Here is a 6,000-nt window from a genome sequence, read left to right as displayed (position 1 = left end):
CAGACAGAAGGCTGTAGACAGTTTCAGAAATTTTCCTTCCTAAACACCATAAACATCTTGGAGGTATAGTTAGTTCTGCATAGCCTGTGAAGTTTCATATATTACCTCTTAAGACTTAAAGGCTGGCCTTAGATGCCTCCTTCCTCCATCCATAAAGTTATAATCTTATGAGGACCATTGATTTTTCAAATTAATGTTCTGTCTTCAGTTCCCGCCATTGTGACAGTAAGTTTGTCCTCTTATTTGCACCATGGAATTTTTCCAGGAAGAACAACACTAACTTTGCCAATGGAATGGGGAAGGAAAGGAAAAGCCAAATATTATTTATCCCCATAGCCTGGGGGTGTAAAAACAGACTGAGACTATCATATTCCTTCTTTTTTTCTTTTAAAGCATTTCAATCATGATATTACCGTATAAAAGATTAATTTCTAGCTTGGGGTTTTTCTTTCTCTTGTGGACTTCAAAAACTTACTGAATTTAAATAGGAAGATAAAAAATATTCTCTTAACTGCTACAGCACAAACTGCAGCATATTAAATTGTCCAGATGTTTCTCATGGTGTGAACAACCAGAATGCCTGACAGAATGGAAAGTCTGTGCGTGCATTCCATTGGAATACACAGTTATAAATGCCAGCTGAAGGGAAGCAGAGGAGGCTCCATCTCTGTCCAAAATCCCCGATGATGTATCACTATTCTTCCTGTTTCTTCATGACACCCTTAACTCAATCAGCTTCTTATGGATGTATAGCATCAACTTGTTTTAGTTCCCCATAACCTAAGAAAATACAGTGAGATCCTTGAAGTATGGTTCCACTTGGATTCTAAGTCCAGAATGAAACCAAGTCAGGTTTTCAGAGCAATGTCTCCTATTTTGAGGAACCTTAGGGGCTTCTTCTCTGGTACCTACCTATTGTCATCTTTCATTATTTCCTCATCCCATACAGAGGAATTCCTCCTTCTGGGTGAGCATGCCACTGTAGCACCCTCATAAGAGCACATGTAATGCTCAACTTGTTAGGCATGCTGAGCAGCTCTTGAACTGCACAGGAAAGGCTGCAGGACTGGCTGATCAAACTCTTACACAGACACGGAAGGGAGCTTTTTTGGGGTGTTCAGTGAAGCATGCACCATGGTAGTGATACAGTGTTCTCTGAGATACTCAACCACTTCTGCTTTCAGCACTGGTCTTACAGAGATTATGCCTTTCTGTCCTGGCAGAGCAGTATGATTTGCAGATTATGGGATTCTTCTATTAATTAATCCTTCAAAAGTAAGAAGGATTTTCCACCTTCTTTTCTGCAAAACTTCTGATTATACTGAGAAAGGACTGTGTATGGAAAACAAAGTTGTCTCATTTATGACTGCCCAGCAAACACATTTCTTTTAAAGGACTTTATAAATATCCAGGCATTCAGGCTGTGCATAACTCTGAATGAGGGCACAGACTCTGTATATCAGAGCAATACACTCCATAGAAGGTGAATTACACATCTATGCCAGGTGGAGTGGGTTGCAAGTAAAATGAACACCAATCCTGGAAGACATATCTAGACTACTTTTGGATGAATAATTACAGTCAGATGAAGCACCTTTTTAATTTTTACATTAACTTTGTTACATTAAATTGACATGTTTAACATTTAAGATCTTAATTGACTCATCAGAAGACTGATAGTGATCTGATTTAGTGTGGTTTTGTCAAGTGCATTTTCAAGGTGAGTCTGGTGCTGTTATCCATTCCTGCTTCTCATCTGTGCCGTAAGGCAACACTCTCTGAAGGGTACAGAAGTCCACAGTAGGCCTATGGGAGTGTGTACTCAGCAGTATCAGGTATGAGATTTATTCTGGTTCCCTGAAATTATGGATTGTGACAATTTTGTATCATTTCAAACCTATTTGTCAGTTAGAAAAAATGTGCAAAACACACGCATTGCAAAATGAGTTTTTTCCCATTGATTACACCCCCTGAGGTATTTTCTGCTCACTTAGCAGACACTGTTTACTGCATTTTCAAAAGCACAAGAGAATGTAGAAGTCACAGACTTGACATTTTCTCTTATTCTTTATGAGTACTGCAGGCAGCCATTGATCCAGCAGGATTACATGAAAGACAGCTACAAAAAAGGAAAGTTTTAATCTATCTGACATGCCTGAAGGGTGTACCCAAGGACTATACTGCTGTGTATAGTCTTGCTTCAGTAAGAAGAGAAACCACTTTTGCATTGAAACATTCTCTTAGTTCTGCCACCATGCAAACTGTGGGAAAACACTGAAGTGTTCTGATGTACCATGGCTTCATTTGCTCAGTGTCTGATATTAGACTGAGTCAGAAAATATCTTTATTTTCACCTGACAGACGGATGGAATAAGCACTTTTGCTTTCTGCCTTTTAGTCAAATTACTGTGCTGTGCTTCTTCGTATCAATATCTTTCACATTAAATAAAAGCCATACATAATGTTGCTAAATATAAAGGCAATTCTCTAGTAAAAATTCACAGTATACATGACTTGACACATATCACTTTTGGATATACACACTTTAACACATATCACTTTTACACATATCACTTCTGCATGGGGACTGCCAAACAGTTCCCTAGGTTTAAGATTTATGCCAGGGAGCTTGAACTGGGCAGTTTGGGTTTACAGAATCACAGAACAGTCTAAGCTGGACTCACAAAGATCATAAGTCCAGCTCTTAGGTGAATGGCCCATCTGGGGATCAAACCCACAACCATCACATAGTTAGCACGATGCTCTGACCAACTGAGCCAAATGGAAATGTTCTCCTCAAAACCCGAAAATTTCTGCCATTAAGTAAAATATCTGATTTTTCTCTGCTTTTTTTTTTGCTTAAATATAACAAATAATGTATTTTTTCTTAGAAGGTTTATAATTTTGTTTTGTCACATAAAATGTGATATTTTCAAGGAAAAAATGTCAATATCTTTTGCATAATTTCTTTTCTTGGAAGCAATTGCCATTTTTAAGACAATCCTAGTGGAAAGCATCACACAGGACAGTTTGGTTTCTAGTTGTTCTTTGTTGGTTTTGTGCTTCTGTGAGAATTATAGAAGCTAAATGAGATGAATAAATGGATTTTTAACAGGCTTATTACAATGAACACTTGCCAACATGTTCTCAGCTTGAAACATAAAGCTCTTAAGATTTAATTTTTAGCTGCCTTTCTCCAAAAGTAAAATTTAATCAGAACCAAATTATACTGAAATTGAGGTAGCTGCTGAGGAAGTGCAATGGATACTCAGTCCTATATGGTCTGATTTATAATCCACAAGAACTTTGAAGAACTACCTTATTGTTTTCTCTATATTTATATGCATTTCCTATTAACATACATTAGAATTGCATGGCTACTTTGCATGTATTTGAGAAAAAAAATTAAAAATAAAGTTATATAAGAATGTTTATTTTACTATATATTTACTATGGCTTTACACTACTAAGAATAAACATGCATAAATTGATGTTATATTTCAGGGCCTGAGAGCTTCTGTTGAAAAGATAAAGAGGAAAGTATAAAAATCTTCCAGGAAGACCAGTATCACCTTCATTCCTTTGTACAAAAAGACCTTCCTAGAAAATACAAAACAAGGTTTCCTATTTTGTACTCACACCAATGTAAGCCCAAAATAATGTTTCTAAACTCATGATTTCCAGTTATTCAAGACTTAAAATTAGGTTTTAACAAATATCTCTAAGCTATATGTGAATCCATTAAAATAAAGTTTATTAAAAAATCCCCAACAATAACAAAATAATACAGAGATCCAGACTATTTTCTTACCTCCACCATTTTTCTTTGAGGGAATTTCTGATGCCTTTAAGGGGTTTTATCTGAAATTTTTAATTAGTTACATGACTAGAATAGTTCTCTTAACTGCTAGAGCACAAACTGTAGCATATTAAATTGTCCAGATGTTTCCCATGGTGTGAACAATCGGGAAATGTAAACAGTTAAATGGAAATTATTTACCTACCTGATTAGCATTTCCCATAAAATAATTTGATGTTGTCTTAGGTTAGTTTGTTAAGCTCAGGCTTTTTTCTCAAAAAATAATTTTTTTGTTTTCAAAATGGTTTCGGTAGGATAATAATTTATATTTTAAGAACAATTTTCTGGATGATCAGTATGATGACAAGGTTTGGCAGGTTAGCTAAACGGCAGTAAGGTAACAAGTACTAAATGTTGTGTTATGACCTCAAAGTCTTGCCTTCTACTCCATAATGGAAAGCTCTTCTGAGTTCCTGTCATTCTCTTAGATATAAGAAACTTAAAAATATATTTATTTGATCTATTTTCTCCAGTTACACATCTGATTGCAGATCTAATATGTTAAGGGAATTGCCAACAGTTCTGCTTGTTGGCAGCTGAACGTCACTGAATGCTGATACTGTACATCACCACATAACTTCTCAGATCAGACCTGCGTCTACAAACCAAGCACTGCCACAGAAAGCTGATGAGTGTTCCTAAAGAGAAGGAAAGACTCTACAACCCACCATGTAAACCATAATTGATCTGCAGCATTCATACACCCATAGAATTGTTAAGGTTAGAAAAGACCTCTAAGATCACCAAGTCCATCCGTCAACCCAGCAGCGCCACCATGTTCACCCCTAAACCATGTCCTGAACTGCTGTAGCCACTTGTTTTCAGAACACTTCCAGGTCTGGTGACTCCACCAGTTCTCTGAGAAGTCTGTTTCAAACCCTTTACAAACCCTTACCCTTTCTGTAAATTTTTTCCTAATATCCAATGTAAAGCCTCCCTGGTACACCTAACTTGAGGCCATTTCTTCTCATCCTGTCACAGGTTACCAGGGAGAAGAGACCAACACTCACCTGGCTGTAATCTCCTTTCAGATACCTGTGGAGAATGATAAGGTCCTCCTTGAGTGTCCTTTTCTCCAGGCTAAACACCCCCAGCTTCTTCAGCCACTTCTCATAAGATTTGTGCTCCAGGCCCTTCACTAGCTCTGTTGCTCTTCTCTGGACCTCGTTCCATTATCTAAATGTCTTCAATTCAGTGCTTGATTATGTACTATTAAAAACTACCAAAAACTGTGGTCCATTTTTTTTAGCCCAATTAGGCTGCTACTCTCATTATAAAATAATCATAAAACATCTTTGAAGACCAGTTCAGAAATTGGTTAAATTTCTAGCACGTGCTTGCCTATTTGGGAGTCTCACAGGGTGTGATCATCATCATGCTGGTTTTCTCATGCATACTGTGTAAAAGGATCATTTCCTCCTCTCTGCACGTAGTCTCTGTTCTCTATTGCACTTGCGGGCAAAAGACTCAAACTGGGAGTTTGCATCTGCTCAGGTTTTAATAATATTATTCCGAAATACATCTTAATTAGCTGATTTTCTGGTCAGCTGCTGCTAAATCCTTTCCAGGTATAAGCTGATTTGAAGCTTTGATGTTTAATTGAAATGTATTTTTGAGCCTGTTGCTAGTACTGGTCAGTACACTGGAAAATGCAGCCTGACTTCTTGTGATATGAACTGCCAGGGTGATGCAGATACTCTTTTTCAATAAAGGCTAAACCCATAAAACTGCTCTTTTCTGTAAGCAGCACACAAAGCATTCAAAAAAAACATAGTAAAAGGTCAATTTTCAAGTGGCAAAGCGAAGATCTCCAAAAGAAGTAAATACTGGATTTACAGTGATCCTTACTATGTTTATGTCCTTCCCTGTGCAGTGCATAAAGAGAAGTCCTGTGGAGTGGAAGAGTTTGTGGTCCTAGAAGTAATGATATCAATAATGTCTCACTTAAAATAGACACACCACTGATTTTAGCCTTTTCTTCTTTGTCTGTGCTCTGATATACAGCTGAGCCAGACTGCTAGAGCAACCAAATATCATAAAACCATGGAAGGGACCTTAAAGATGGTCTAGTTCCAATCACCCTGCCATGGACAGGGACACCTTTCACTAAACCAAGTTGCTCAAAGCTCTATCCAACCTGG

The sequence above is a fragment of the Zonotrichia leucophrys genome, chromosome 3 (assembly GCF_028769735.1).
Source record: "Zonotrichia leucophrys gambelii isolate GWCS_2022_RI chromosome 3, RI_Zleu_2.0, whole genome shotgun sequence".
In the NCBI taxonomy this organism is placed as follows: Eukaryota; Metazoa; Chordata; class Aves; order Passeriformes; family Passerellidae; genus Zonotrichia; species Zonotrichia leucophrys.
The sequence above is the reverse complement of the archived record's forward strand: the minus strand, read 5'-3'. Positions refer to the sequence as shown.